Raw genomic sequence first — 16,169 nt, 5'->3', positions numbered from 1 at the left:
AACATAGCAGTAAAATACAGGATAACAATATCAAAGAAGTCAGTAAAGGTAAAAAATTAATGATCATTGTATTACCTCTGATAAGTTTGGTCAAGGAAAAGCGAAGATACACATAACAAATAAGGAATGAAAAGGAGGCTGTTGTCACACATATTGCAGACCTTAATGGTATTAATAATGTTTTATGAAAAAAAGCAAATTAATTTGAACAGTTAGATGAAATGGAAAAATTCTAAGAAAAATATAATTTAATAAAACGAGACTCAATATTGTTAAGATATCAATTTTCTCCAAATTGATCTGTAGTCAGTGTAATCCCACTCAGAATTCTAGTAGCTTTTTATAGAAATCGTAATGTGATCCTAAAATTTAAACAGAAATGCAAATTTCCTAGAATAGCTAAAAAGTCTTGGAAAAGAACAAAGTTGGGGTACTACACGGCCTGATTTCAAGACTTTCAAGACTAAAGCCACAGTAATCGAGACAGTGTGATATTGGTATAAGGATACTAGATTTATGGAACCAAATAGAGACAAAGGATTAAATCATATGGACCTACAAATAGACCATTTTGTTGGTGCCAAGCTAACTCACTGGGAAAAGGATAGCCTTTTCAACACAGGATGCTGGACACACTGTATATCCACATAGAAAAAAATAATCTACCAAAAGTGACTCAAAAAGAAATAGAAATTGTGAATACCTCAATGACCATTAAAGGAATTGAATCAGTACTAATTTTTTTTCCACAAAGGAAACTTCCTTAGCATTTTTTACCAGATATTCAAGGGATAAGTAATCAAAATTTTAGACAGTCTATTTCAGAAGCTTTTTTAAAAAGGTAACACTTGTCAATTCATTTTATAAGGTTAATACATTACTGATCTCAAAATCCTGCAAAAACATTAATGAGAATAAAAAATTACTGACCAATTTCATATATGAACAAAGATGCAGAAATGTAAAACAAAGTATCATCATACCAAATCCAGCAATATAGTAAGAAAAAAATCCATAATGACCAAGTTGGGTTAATACCAAGAAGGCAAGGTTGACTAAATATGAGAAAAACAATTAATGTAATGTAACATAACATTAAAAGAGAAAAATCATATGATCACACCGATAGATGCAGATAGAAAAGCTTCTGTTTTAAAGAAGCTTTAAATTATAAAATTAAACATCCAATTACAATAGACTGGGGAGGAGCTTACAGGGGTTTCTGGAGGGCTGGCAAGGTCCTGTTTCTTGGCCCATGTGGTGATTACATGGGTGCCTGCTTCATAACTATATTTTAGAAACTGTACATGTGTCTTATGTGGTTTGGGATATCTTAAATTACACAATAAAAGAAGAAACATGTGTGTGTGTGTGTGTGTGTGTGTGTGTGTGTATGTGTGTGTGTGTGTAGTAAGGAATATACCAGGCTCAAAAAATAAAGTTCCTGGGCTTCCCTGGTGGCGCAGTGGTTGAGAGTCTGCCTGCCAATGCAGAGGACACGGGTTCGTGCCCCGGTCCAGGAGGATCCCACATGCCGCGGAGCGGCTGGGCCCATGAGCCATGGCCGCTGAGCCTGTGCATCTGCAGCCTGTGCTCCGCAACGGGGAAGGCCACACAGTGAGAGGCCAGCGTACCGCAAAAAAAAAAAAAAAAAGTTCCTTTGTCTGTTGCTTCCTGTTCAGCTTCCTATCACTCTAAGTGATGTAATTCTTTCTAAACTTCCCATGAAACTTGGATAAGCCTGCCCCTCAGAGCAGACCATATGCAGAGGTACACATGATAGCACACCCTCAAAGGCTCAAAGTAGGAAACACCCCAAGCTCAGAGCTGCTCCAGTGAGGGGGGATGAGCCTGTAATGGGGTGCACAAGGGCAGACCAGATACAGATTAAGCGGAAGTGATGCCAGTGCTGGGGAGAGAGGTAGAAGTGTTAAATGGATTAGTAACGGTATCGAAAACTTGTAAACCACTTCATTTAACTTTTCAAAGTATGTACTTTCAAATACGGCACCCGACTGAGTTCTCTCCTAGAGTGCTGTGAGGTAGTGGATTTTGTCCTCATGTTACTGGTGAGGAAACTGAAGGGAGCCTGGAGAGGCCAAGCCTTTTCCTGGCGAGGGCAGTTCCTGGGGACAGTCCTCTGCCTGCAATCAGAGCCTGTTCTATGGGAAGCAGCAGAGTTCAAGGGCCACACCCCCCAGCCACTTCCTGCTGGTCCTAGAAAAAGAGTACCACATCAACAATATTTCTCAAATTCTTCTGCCACTTGGGGCGCTTTCAGACACTGCTTTGTGTTATGGTTACCTGTTATCTCTCTCTAAATGTTTTACTTTCTCCAACGCACAATAACAGCTCAGAACAGATATTGTGACCTGCCTTTCAGTCCCCAAAGTATCAAAAATCATGTCGGACACCACATAGTAGGCAAACTATTAATGATCTCAGCTAACACTATTGAGTGCTTTCAAGTGCTTTTAGTCATAATCACAGCTTCTGACATAGATATTATAATCACGCCCATTTTACAAAGGAATACACTGAGGCATAGTGAATTTGAGTAACACACATGATATTATATAGCTAGTAAATGGCAAAATTAGTAATCTTACAATTGCATCTGGTTCCAGAATCTGTACTCTTTAACCATTAAACTAAATTAAATTGAGTTTCTCTGAATGCTCTTCTGTCTAATCATATGCCACTACTTATATTTCTTCATGTTCTTGCCTCCTTCAACAAGCCTTTCTAAATTAGTTGGTGAAACCGTTATATTCTTTTTTTCTTTTTTGCGGTACACGGGCCTCTCACTGTTGTGGCCTCTCCCATTGTGGAGCACAGGCTCCGGATGCGCAGGCTCAGCGGCCATGGCTCATGGGCCCAGCCGCTCTGCGGCATGTGGGATCTTCCCAGACTGGGGCACGAACCCGTGTTCCCTACATCGGCAGGCGGACTCTCATCCCCTGCGCCACCAGGGAAGCACTAAACCGTTATATTCTTTTCAGAATTCCCATACCACTTTTTGCCTTCACAACATAAAATAAAATTGTTTTATATCAGTATGAGGAGAAATAATGATGATGACGGTGATGATAATAGTCAACATTTGTTGAGCACTTACCGTGAGCTCTCCGTTATTCTACGGACTTTACATGAATTAGCTCATTTAATTCTCAGAAGTACCCCAGAAGTATACACTATTATTCCATATTTACAGATGAGGAGACAGGCTCAGAAGGCTAAGCAATTCAGCCGAGGCCACACAGTTCATGACAGGACCAACCCTCTGCCTGCAGATGACTAGGAGATTGATTTCCTAAGACCTCTTGGAAAACAACCCTGCCCGCTGCTGTTAGACCATCAGAGAGAGAGCCCCAAATACCTGCAGTCATTCCACACAGCCCTTCCCTTCCCTGCTCCCCGCCTCCACGGACACAGGTGGGCCCTGCCACCAGCTCTGTGACCGGGTCAGGGCCAGGGGGTTCTGCAGTTGACTCTGGTTTCCCCAGGTTTGAACAACTGAGTCAACACCCACGCAGGAAATTGAGAAAAGTGCTGTAAATAAGAGAATACAGTATTTTCAGTGTGGAGAGGCAGAAAAGAGGCACTTGAGAAATCCATATATCCTTGAGTTACACTTTTTTTCCTGAAAAAAATTTTGTTTGATGGCATAATGACTGCCTACCACACTAGTCCAGCATTTCAGAGAAATGGAGAGGGAGCTCTGGTGTCCCTGAAGACATCAGGGCACCCTCATCATTCAGGGAGCACCCGCTGACCTGAACGTGCACAGTATCAGCAGGAAAGGAGAAGCCTCCTTAGAAAACACGGGCAGCTCCCCCAGGTCCCATATGCCTCTCCTTAAACCCTGTATGAGAGGATGACATGGGTTCTACCTCATTTCAGTTCAGCAAATACTCACTGACTGCATTTTAGGCTCTAGGCATTGATAATACAAAGACGAATAAGATTTCTGAAATCTCATTCAATCAGTTCAATTCTGATATCTTACTCAAATCTTACAGGGAAGACAGATATGCAATAGGCAATTCTAACTGAGGGGTGAGCACAAAGGTTCTATCAGCTTGCTCCTGAAAGATCTCAATTTCTCAGTGATCCTGGAGCACAGCTCTTAGGGTCAGAGATGGAGGGGGAATAAGAGGAGCTTCACCAGGAGCTCTGGCTGAGGGGCAGGGGGCTAATGAAACCTTGGGCCGAAAGGGGAAGCCCAAGTCTTTCAAAGCAAGCCCCAAAGAAATTAAAATAAAAACAAAGCAAAAATGAAGAAAAGCAAAAATCCTAGACAGGATGTCGGTCCCCATGGAAGACCCCCACCCCAGGGGGCCTGGCCAGTAACAGTGATGGAGGAGGAGCTGTTCCACAAGGTGTGGTTGAGAAATCAGGGCAATTGCTCTCCCAGTGCTCCCCCAGAGCACCTTTGGGAAGTCACCATGGTCTTGACTGCACTGGTTTCTGGCATTTTGCTTTAGAGTGGGGAGTGTCAGGGAGCAGCGCCAGCGTTTTGGACTTCAGGCCTGAGGGAAGGAAGCAGGACAGAGGATCAGGAGAGGACTCTCTCTTCCCGACGCCTGGCCCAGCCACTAGTCACCTCTGCCTGTTTCATCTCGAATGATCTCCTCTCTGTCTTGGGCAGTGAGCTCTCCTTCCCACTGGCCATTCTCTATATCCAGCTCATACTGGCATTTTTGACCCCCGCACCCTAGCTGCTCTTGACTCTCGTGAATTCTACCTGTGTACCAGCCACCCAGACAGACCAGAGAAGTGGGGACTTTCTTTGCTCAGCCCACTCAGCCTTGGACTCAAACCATCCCCTTGGGGTCCAGGTGGCTCTCCTCCAGCAACGTGCCCCAACTGGACTTTCCCCATCAAGCACACTGAGCCTGGGGAGCCCTTGGCATCTGCACTCTGCATCACCATCTGTCCTTACCTTCAATGTGCCTACACTCGAGGGCCACCTCCAAGTTGAGAGATTCTGGCCACATTTTCCTCTCCCTCCTCAGAATCTCTGTAACATTCAAAATATCAAAAGCCTTGGGCAAGAAGAGGATGCCTCCAAAGACAGTTTGCACACAACTGTAGTCTCTTTGTTTTATGAACTCCCACCAGCAAAGGCAGAAGCCCAATGTCTTAAGTCATTTAGCCTTGAATATCATCTATTTTGACTGTGCTACCCATGACCATGCTTATTGTAGCCATACATTGACCCGAGGATTACACCCTCTCACCCCTTCAAGATTTTGGTTTCTGACTCACTGCCAACTCTCCCCAATGCTAATCCTGTCCTAATTCTTGGCAATTTCAATATCCTCCTATGCAGTCCATTGTGTCAAGCTCTGTGTTTAGTGTTTTACAAATAATATCTTATTTAAGCTTCACAACTCATTTCTCAAAGGAGGAAAACGAGAGTTGGAGAAAGTAAGCGATTTGCCGAATTTTGCACTGCTATTTAGTGAAGCTAGGATTCAAACCAAACTGCTCATATTATAAAGCCTGTGTTCTTGACTGCTATGTTGTGTCGCCTCCTCACTGTTTGAAAAATATCCACATTTTCTTGGAAGGAGCTGAGGACAGCTAACACAAATGGAAGAGAGGGTTAGGGGATTTCCTTTACATGTCTGTCACTGTTCCTGGTCATCTTTCATATTTACAATTCAAGGTACTGCCTTCTATTGGGAGTCAGCTCCTTCAATTATGTTGAAATAAATCTGGGAGAGCAGGAATAGTTTTGCAGGCAGGTGAACATGGGTGCAAATCCTAGTTCTACAATGTTTCACTGTTGCTTGAAGTAATCTTCCAAGGTTTCTGAGGGAAATGAAGGTTGTGCTAAAGAGCACAGGCTGTGGGACCAGGCCAACCCAGATTCAAATTCCAGATGTGCCACCAGCTGTGACCTTGAGCAAGTTAGTTAAGTCTCAGGTTTCTCATCTGCTAAAAGGTTGCAACAGGGAGTTAAGAGGGATAAATGAGCTAGTGTATTTAAATCCCCAAAAGCTCTGCACACAGTATGTACTCAATAACTTATCTGACAGGCTATGAGGAGTAGATGAGTTAATGTATCTAAGTGACAGACTCTTGGGAAATGCTAGTTTCCTCCCTCGTTCCTTCTCTCCCTACCTCACTCCCCATCAACCTCTCCCATACATACTATACTTCAGTTACACCCGCCTAGTCAGCATTGCTCAACACACCTCTGTGCCTTTGACCGAACTGGATGCTCTATAGGAAAAACTCCTACACTGCCTCATTCTGGCATCTTCTCATGACCAACTCAAAAGCTACGTCCTCTCTTCTGTGTTCCCCAAATGCCCAAAAGGTTGCCATGCACTTATTTGTACTTCCAGAGCAACGTTTACATTTACACTGTGAGTACCTCATATATTACAGTTATTAACAGCCTGTGAGCTTCCTGAGAATGGGGACCATGTTTTATTTCTTTTGGTATCATTAGCCCCATTTATATTTCCTGGCATGTACTAAATTCTATTCAATCCAACTGAACATACAAAGGAATGAAAATACTATTGAGAGAAGCAATCCACCATGGGCCCTGAGTATCCCTATGCATACTTACTGGGTAAGCCAAGAATGCAACTCCATCTCTACTCATTTCTCAGGGCTGTGTTTTCAGTGAGCAACCTTGAGGGATGAAGTAATATCTTCTTCCAGGACAGAAAGCAGGCTTGCTATAAAGGAAGTGATTGTCTAAGCTCAGTGTCCCTCAGCTGCGACACAAATCCACTGCTTGCATAACATCCACTTGGGCCCTCTGCACTGACCTCACAGGACTTGAGTGGGGGGCAAAAACAACTGGAACAGACATGATGTTGTTGCTGCTTGCTGAGCCACGAGTAATGAAGCCCCTTGTCTCTGAACCAGGAGTCTCATGTCTTCTTCCAGCCTCCATGAAATAGTAACAGGCTAATTTACTATCTCAGGGGTCAGCAACCTGTGGCCTTGGGCCAAATCCAGCACATGATCTGTTTTTGTTCAGTCTGAATATAAGAATTTTTTAAAATATATTTTAAAGGTTATTTTTAAAAAAGGATGTTGAATATGTGACAGAGACCTGTTGTTGCCCACAAGGCCTAAAATATTTATAATCTCACTCTTAAAAGGAAATTTTTGACACCCCCTATATCATCTTATGAGGATGGTAAAATTAAATCTAAGTTTCTGACCAGTTCCAATTCTTCAGTTAATTTCCTTAGAGCAAGAACGTCATAGCTTCCTCTCAAGGTCTTCATAGCACCCAGCACATGGTTAATACTCAGACAAGGCTCAACCAAAACCAAAGTATCCCCTTCACAAAGATTTAGTGCCTGGCACTGTTTCAGGACCTGGGGATATTGAGGTAAAAAAAAATAATCAAAATCCCCAACCTCATAGAGTTGATATTCTAATGGGAGAGATAAGCAATATACAAATAAATACATCTCAGGTTGTGGTGAGTACTATGGAGAAGACAAAAAGGGGTAAAGAAGATGAGGAATTCCAAGGTTTAGTTGGGTGGGATGGGGTGGGGTGGAGAGAGCTGGCTACTATTTTATGCAAGGTATTCAGGGAAGGCCCCTCTGAGAAGGCAACATAATTAAGTAGGTCAATGCCTGTCTGGGATCTATAAACATATAGAAACCTGACAACCTGGGGAAATGAAATTAAAAGCACATTCCATGTCCACTTTCCAGCTAATGGAATTCTGATCTAAGTACATATTTGAGCTGGGCCCCATCCAAGAATATCTGCCTTCCCCCCACACACCCCCAAATCCTCCCCAGGAAGTGCCACTTCTACACAGGTCTGTGGAGGTCACTAATTTTGTGCAAGTTAGAGCCTGCACATTTTTTGCACTCTATCCTCACCAGTGAGTGCATTCTCATAATCCTACTTTGGCACTAAATGCCCCTAAATTAGGAATCACTGTACTTAGACTCTGATTTATTTTATTCTACCAAATACATACTAATTCCCTGCTCCAACACACACAAGTGATATATTCAAACATATCTAAAAACGACTGATAAAATGCATATATACATAAGAACCACTGAAATTTCGCTTTGATAGAAAGAATGCTGACACTGAAAGGACACAGGCTTTGGGATCATTCTGAGTTGAGTCCAAGTCCCTCCTTCATCCCTTGTTGCTGGGCAATAGACCTCAGGTAAGTTACTTTAACTCTCATAGACTTAGTTTCCACACCTGTAAAGGGAAGCTAATAATGCTTGTCTCTTAAAAAAAAATAGATAATAGATGTAAAGCACCAAGCACACAGTCAGCCACACAGAAAATGCTCTATAAGGGTTGGTATTTTAATTCACAAGTAGTACATGTATCCTTCATCCACTCAGTAGGCATTCACTTATTGCTCCTATTTCTTGCCAGACTGTGTCAGGTGAAAGGGCTCTTCCAATCAAGGAGACTACAGAGTGGTAGGTAAGACAGCAAAGTAAATAAACAATGATGATATGCCAGTGGGATAGGAGCACATCAGGAAAGGCTTCCCAATATGAACAGCTGAACTAACTCTTAGCCAGAGAAAAAGTAGACATTTCAGACAGAGGCAATACATTATGATAAAGGTTGGAAGAATATGTAGTTTGGTAGCGCTAAATAATGGGAGTTACAGGGAAGGAGAAGAGTGCTAAGAGAGAATTAAGTCAGATCAGAACAGCTTTGATTGTCCTGCTAAGGCATTTGGGTCCTAAAGACAACAAGGAAAGAACCTCTGGATTCCACATGGGGGTGCAATTAGAGTGGGGCAAGACTGGAGACAAGATGAGTTATGAGGCTGTCCAGAAGTAGATTTGGGAGTTGGGAGGGATATAAATGAGATTGGAATGGACTTGTCCATGGAATATCTTAGTAAAAGTATCCAGTAGGCTGACAGATGTAAAACAGTGAAATTTGAGCTGGAGACTGCTTTGGGAACCATCAGTATGTACATAAAGCTATGTGAATGAGATAATCTAGGATTTGTGCGCAGAGTAAGAATAGAAGAGGGCTGATGGAGGAGCCCCAAAAGACATTTATAAGATGTAGAGGGAAAACAGAGCCCAAGAAGGAAACAGCATAAACAGAGAATTAGTGACAATGAAAATCAGAGCATTTTATGATTTCCAAGTCACGTTCCAGATGAGTGATACCAGACTAGAAAGCTCTGAGCTCTTGCTCCCCGACAAAGTTATATATTAAAAAAAATCAACCAGAAGCTGTCTGAACCAACTTTGTATATGCTTTGAAAAGCAATCAAGAGTTTTCAGCAATCAAGCAAATTCCCAATCAAGAAAAACCCATCTTCAAAATTGTAGGAAAGTTTTGTGGTGTTTTTACTTACCCTTACCCGTCTCCCAATCTACTTTAGTGGTACTCTTGGTCTTGAGCAGCTGCAGCCCAGTTCCCAATTCCTCCACCTGAACTGGAGGGAGCAGAACAGATCTCATTTGCAAATTATTGTCTGTTATAACCTGCCTGGAGGATACCTGAAAGATTTACTTGTTCATCCCTGTCTTGCATAACTCAGAATGCAGGTGGGAAAAGTGGCAGGCACTGTTATTAAATACGACAAGTGGACTAAAAATTCAAAGATGCCTAGGGCAAGAGATTTGGGTGGAGACATACAGTAGACTATCTAAGGCCGGGAGGAGAAGCTGGGGTGAGGTGCTTTGGGAAATGAGGAAATGTAAAAGCAACTGTAGATAGAGGGGAAACTGAGAAAGCCATGCATGCCCAGGCAAGATGCATGCCCAGAAAAGACCTGAGAAGACCTTAAACATTTACCTGGATCTAATCTGTAGGCTCAGAACAAGTCTAGCTAATTGGTGAAGAACTGCACCAGCGAAGAGCCAGTCTGTAAAGACTACAGGGGTGGTTGTTCTTTCTTTTTATTTTTGATGGTTTTGTTTGTTTGTCTATCTCAACTCTTGGCATTCAAGGAAATATGTTTCAAAACAGTAAATGTACATGAGCTAAAAGAACAGAGACTTCAGTGAGCACACACAAGCACACATAACATTTAAAAGTAGTTTGGAAGAGTCTCAAAACAAATGGACTACTATGACCTTCAATAAAAACAACAACTGCAATAAGAGCAAACCATGGGGAAAGGCAGAAATCTGATTTCCAGAGTTACTACATAATAATAACCAAATACTCAATTTTGGCAAAAATTAGAAGATATACATAGAAACTGGAAAATGCAGCTCATTCAGAGGAATAAAACAGATTGAAAGAAATCATCCCTGAGAAAGCCCAGACATCAGTCTTACTAGACAAAGACTTTAAAATGACGGTCTTAAATATCTATAAGAGATAAGGGAAAACATAGACAAAGAACTTAAAGAAACAAAGAAAACAGTATATGAACAAAATGAGAATGTCAATAAAGAGAGAGAAATTGCAAAAAGGAACCAAACAAAATTCTAGGGCTGAAGAGTACAATTGAAATGAAAATTCACTAGAAAAGTTCAACAGCAGAGTTGAATAGGCAGAAGAAAGAATCAGTGAACATGAAGGCAGGTTATTTGAAATTATTGAGTCTTAAGAACACAGAGGAAAAAGAATGAAGAAAAGTGAACAAAACCTAAGGAATTTGTGAGACACCATCAAGTGGCCCACATACACATTTTCAGAGTCCCAGAAAAAGAGTACACTGAGAAAGGAGCAGAAAAAATTATTTGAAGAAATAATGGCTAAAACTTGAGTCTATAAATCTTAAAAGCTCAGTGAACTCCAAGTAAAATAAACTCAAAGAGACCCACGCCAACATACATTGTAATTAAACTGTTCAAAGCCAAAGAGAGAATATTGAAAGCAGTAAGGGAGAAGTGCTTTATCACGTACAGAGATTCCCTGTAAGATCATCAGCCACTTGTAGTCAGAGACCTTGGACCAGAGGCAAGGAAATGATATATTTAAGGTGCTGAAAGAAAAATACTAAAACCCAATAATTCTATATATGGCAAAACTGTCCTTGGAAAATAAGGGAGAAATTAAGGCATTTCTATATAAACAAAAGTTGAGGGGCTTCAGTATTGCTAGACCTACCCTAAGAAATGATAAAGGGAGGGCTTCAGGTTAAAATGAGAGGACACTAGATACTAACTCCAAGTCATACCTAGGCAAATACACAGCAAATGTAACATGGGCAAAAGTAATAGCCAGTGTTGTTGCAATCCTGCTTTGTAACTTGAATATTAATTTTACATAGGATTTAAGAGAAAAAGCATAAAAATAATTATAAATCTCTGTTATTGGGCATACAATCTATAAGTATGTAATTTTAAAAATAAATTTATTTATTTATTTATTATTTATTTTGGGCTGCATCAGGTCTTTGTTGCTGTGCACAGGCTTTCCCTAGTTGCAGTGAGAGAGGGCTACTCTTTGTTGTGGTGCATGGCCTTCTCATTGTGGTGGCTTCTCTTGTTGCAGAGCACAGGCTCTAGGCACGTGGACTTCAGTAGTTGCAGCACGTGGGCTCAGTAGTTGTGGCTCGTGGGCTCTCGAGTGCAGGCTCAGCAGTTGTGGCACACGGGCTTAGTTGCTCCACAGCATGTGGTATCATCCTAGACCAGGGATCGAACCTGTGTCCCCTGCATTGGCAGGCGGATTCTTAACCACTGCACCACCAGGGAAGTCCCTATAAGTATGTAATTTTTGACATCAAAACATAAAGAGGGTAGATGAAGCACTACTGGAGTCAATTCAAATTAGTTTGTAATAACTAGGATACTATATGTAATCTCCATTTTACCATACAGAAAATGTCCATAGAATAGCCATAATCAGAAATAAGGGAATAAAAATGTGTCACTATGAAAAAGCAAAAAAGATTGGATCAAGATGGTGGAGAAGGAGGATGTGGAACTCACCTCTCCTCACATCAAAAATACATCTACTTGTGGAACACTTCTCACAGAAAACCAACTGGAAACTGCAGAGGATCTCTTATATAACCAAAGCTGCAAGAAAGATCCTCACATGACTGGGTAGGACAAAAAAAAAAAAAAGGCATCAGGATGGGACCTGTGTCCCTGGGAAGAACCTGTGAAGGAGGGAGGGTCTGCATGGGCAGGCTCTTGCCCTGCGAAGACAATTGCAGGCTGGGAGGTGTACTCGCACAGACAGAGGGCTGGAGGAGCCTGGACTCTTCTCACAAGGAATGCCTGTATGCTGGTTTACTAGCAATCAGGGCAGAGAGAGACCAGTGCTGATGGCTGCCACCTCGCTGCATTTCCCAGCCTGAAACATGAGCCAGGCAGGGCTGCTAATATGCACAGTGGTTAGGTGCTGAAACTCAGGCAGATGGGCCCTGGGAGTGGACTCAGTCTAGATGTGCAGAGACAGCCCTAGGGCCTGGGGTGTGGTCTGGGAGGAACCTCAGAGCCCATTGTCAGCATGGGCTCATCTTGGCCCAGGTCCACAACTGGTGCCCATTATCAGTGTGCATGGTGGGGTCCTGGCTTCAGTAGTTGCAGACTTTGTGAGGGCATGCATGTCTGGGTAGGGATGACACTGGAACCCATTATCATGTTGGGGGAAGGTCCAGGGGCAGGACTAGCAGCAGCGAAATTTGTTGGCACCAATACCAGGTGGCAGGTGGCTTCACAGAATCTCACATCTCTGGCAGATAGTCCCTGGGGAGGAGTACAGAGTGTTTCCTTTACTGGCAGAGGGCTCCAGTTCTGTTCACCCCACACTGCAGCTTGGAGTCAGATCTGAGGCAGACAGGTCCTATATAGAGCCCTATCACAGAGGCAGCCAGGTTCAAAGCAACATCACAACCACATCAAATTCTGCAGCCACAATGCCCTGGCTGCCAACACCAGCCTACCACTAGGTCTGGGATGAACACAGTGAAGAAAGGGACATGACCTTGGGCTGCTTCTGGGCAGAACAATGGATGCCTGTACCCGCAGCGCATAGGTTTGCTGTGACCACACTTGCGGGCCCCACTTGCTTAAGTGCTAACCTTGTTAAGGACAAAGCATGTGCTTAAAGGCAATGGAGGCTTATTGAACCTGACCCTCAGGGCTTCTACTCCAACAACTGGGGAACAGCTCCTATCCCCAACAGGGCTGTGACAGTCATGAAGCAAAGAGGAGGCCCCACCCAACATCCAGTGCAGTCTACAGTCACAATACCAATCACACCCTCAATCAAAGGGATAATGGCCAGCACACTCTGAGGAAAGTTGTGACTAGCATCCATAACAAACAAAAACAACATTTGCACCAAAAATATTGGACTTGCACAGTCTACACAAGGTAGACTAATTTCATAGTGACATATAAAGTTAAGTAAAATTTACAAAGCAGAGGAACTACTCCCAATTAAAATAATAAGAGAAAAACCCTGAAAAAAAAAATGAAAAGACCTCACCAGTCTACTAGATTCAAAAAGGAGGTAATCAAAATGTTAAAAGAATTAAGAAAGATTATTGATAGAAATGCAGATCACTGTAACAAGGAACTAGAAATTATAAAGAGAAACCAATCAAAATTAGACAACTCAATTGCTGAGATAAAACCAACCTAGAAACAATGAAGAGCAGAGTAAATAATGCAGAAGATGAATAAGTGAATGACAGATAGAATAATGGAAACCAACCAATCAGAACAGTGGACAGAAAGACAAAAGAAAAAAAATGAAAGCAACATGCAAGATCTATGGAATAATATAAAGTGCACCAACCTACTCATAGAAGTTCAAGAAAAGAGAGAGAGAGAGAGAGAGAGAGAGAGAGAGAGAGTGGGAGGGAGGGAAAGAGAGAGAAGGGGATTGAAAATGTATTTGAAGAATCTATGGCTGAAAATTTCCCAAACCTAAAGAAGAAAACAGATATCCAGATACAGGAAACACAGAGGGCTCCAAACAAGATAAACGCAAACAGACCCACACCAAGCTATATCATAGTTACAATGTCCAAAGTTAAAGATAAGATTCTAAAGGTAGCAAGAGAAAAACAGTCAATTACAATCGAACCCCCATGAGGCTATCAGCTGGTTTCTCTACAGAAACTTTGCAGGCCAGAAGGGAATGGCATGATATATTCTAAGTCCTGAAAGGGAAAAACCTGCAACCTAGGATATTCTATCCTGAATTTCTCAAACAAGCAAAAACTGAAAGAATACGGAAATACTAAACTTAACCTAAAAGAAATGTTCAAAGGTCTTCTCTAAATAAAAAAGAAGAAAGAATCTGTAGGAAACAGAAAATCACAGTAGGAAACGCAACTATATAAAAGCATGGAAGGTCACTCAAATAAGCCAGTACATAGGTTTAAAAAAATCAAAAAAATTATAAAAACAATTATAAGTACAATGAACAGTAAAAGGGTAAACATGAAGATGTAAAACAGGGCATCAAAATGTGGGGAGGGGAGTATAAAAATGTAGATCTTTCAGAATGTGTTTGAACTTGAATGGCTATCAGTTTAAAGCAAACAGATATAGAGATGGCTCAACATACTTGAACTCCATCATAAGCACAAATAAAAAACATATAATAGAGTCACACACAAAAAGAAAGGAACCCAAGCACACTACAATGGAAAAACCATCAAACCACATAAGGAAAAACAAAAAAGAAGAAGAAGTGAACAAAGAACTACAAAATCAACCAGAAAACAAGGCTTAAAAATGCAATAAATACATACTTATTAATAATTACCTTAAATATCAATGGACTAAATGCTCCAATCAAAAGACATAGAGTGGCAGATTGGAGAAAAAAACAAGAACCTACAATATGCTGCCTCCAAGAGACTCATTTCTGGGCAAAGATTTTCATAAATTGAAAGTGAGGGGATGGAAAAAGATGTTTCATGCAAATGGAAATGACAAGAAAGCAGGGGTAGCAATACTCATATCAGGCAAACTTTTAAAAAAAGTCCATAAAAAAAGACAAAGAAGGATACTATATAATGATAAATGGATCAATACAGGAAGAGAATATTACCCTCATTAACACATATGCACCCAATACAGAAGAACCTAAGTACATAAAATAAACACTAATAGACATAGAGGGAGAAATTAACAGGAGTACAAAAATAGTAGGAGTCTTTAACACTTCCCTGACATCAATGGACAGATCTTCCAGACAGAAAGTCAATAGTCCAACAGAGGCGGCCCAGGAGCCCGGCTGCGCCCTCGTGCCGCCGCCGGCCCTGGCTGACTGGCGCACCCGCGCCCGCGCCCGCGTCCGCCGAGATCCGCAGCACTTCCTGCGCCTGTGCGCTCACCTAGACTGCACTCCGGACATCTGGGCGCTGCACGACTGGAGCGCCTGGCTCACGCCTTTCATGCAGCGTCGTGGCCGCCACTTCGAGACCACCTTCTTTCTGTGCTGCCTGTGCGAGCCGCCGCCGCTCTTCCCCGACTTGGTGGAGGTGGTGGACTGCTAGTGGTCATCTCCGTCAGAGGCAACTGAAAGCTTCATATCAAAGGAAATTTGGCTTACACCTCCACAGTTCTATGAAATAAGAAGACTAGAACACTTTGCCTCTCTCTCTGACTTGCACGAATTTTGTTTGGATCGTGAATTAGAAGGGGTGGAAAGATGGCTGCCAATCACATTGTTAACTGCTGATGGAACAATCCAGCTTTTACCAGGAGATGAGATGTACTTAGAAGATTCAAACTATTTAGAAAACCTTATGTCCACTGAAGAAAAGAATGAAGAAATCATGAAAGAAGGCAAGAAATTTCACCGAGTAGTGATGTACAATCGCCATGATTATAACATCCACGTGACAGTTCAAAGTATAAACATGTTTACCGTAAGAACTATGTAGTGAGTAAGAGCCGTCTGTAGAGAATGGCTTCTTTGTAAGCTGGCCTCCTTGAAGTTGTCCTGATGAAAAATGAGGGTTGACTAGACGTGCCTGGAACTTAAGCAACTTTGTGCCTGTAAATTCTGGTACAGTCTTTCATATTTCAAGTGTATTACGGAGCTCTCTTATTTTATTCTTTAAACCTTACAGTATCACATAAGTATAAAGTATTAATGATCTTGTTACCAAAACGAGAAAAAAATTTTCACGAGGGTTTCCTTTTCTGTATTGTTTTGTTATCAGAAGTTTAAATAAGATGTTCTACTGTATTGTCTTTTAACTGTATTAGCACTCTGCCTGATGTGCTGGGAGATTG

The 16,169-nt window shown here is 41.9% G+C and overlaps 1 protein-coding gene and 1 pseudogene across 2 annotated transcripts in view; one reads left to right on the top strand and one right to left on the bottom strand.

Moving 5' to 3' along the window:
• The window catches only part of LOC309963422 (rho guanine nucleotide exchange factor 4), a gene marked incomplete at both ends in the record, with an annotated part of 252,503 nt that overhangs the window by 184,763 nt on the left and 51,571 nt on the right, over nucleotides 1–16,169 (bottom strand). The window lies entirely within an intron of this gene.
• On the top strand, nucleotides 15,104–16,159 carry LOC309962950 (acyl-coenzyme A diphosphatase NUDT19-like; annotated as a pseudogene). Its single transcript has one exon. The product of its transcript is annotated as an acyl-coenzyme A diphosphatase NUDT19-like (transcript).

This window comes from Leucopleurus acutus (genome assembly GCF_964270905.1).
Source record: "Leucopleurus acutus genome assembly, chromosome: 6".
Lineage (NCBI taxonomy): Eukaryota > Metazoa > Chordata > Mammalia > Artiodactyla > Delphinidae > Leucopleurus > Leucopleurus acutus.
Note: the sequence above shows the minus strand (reverse complement) of the source record. Positions and strands in the feature narration are given on the sequence as shown.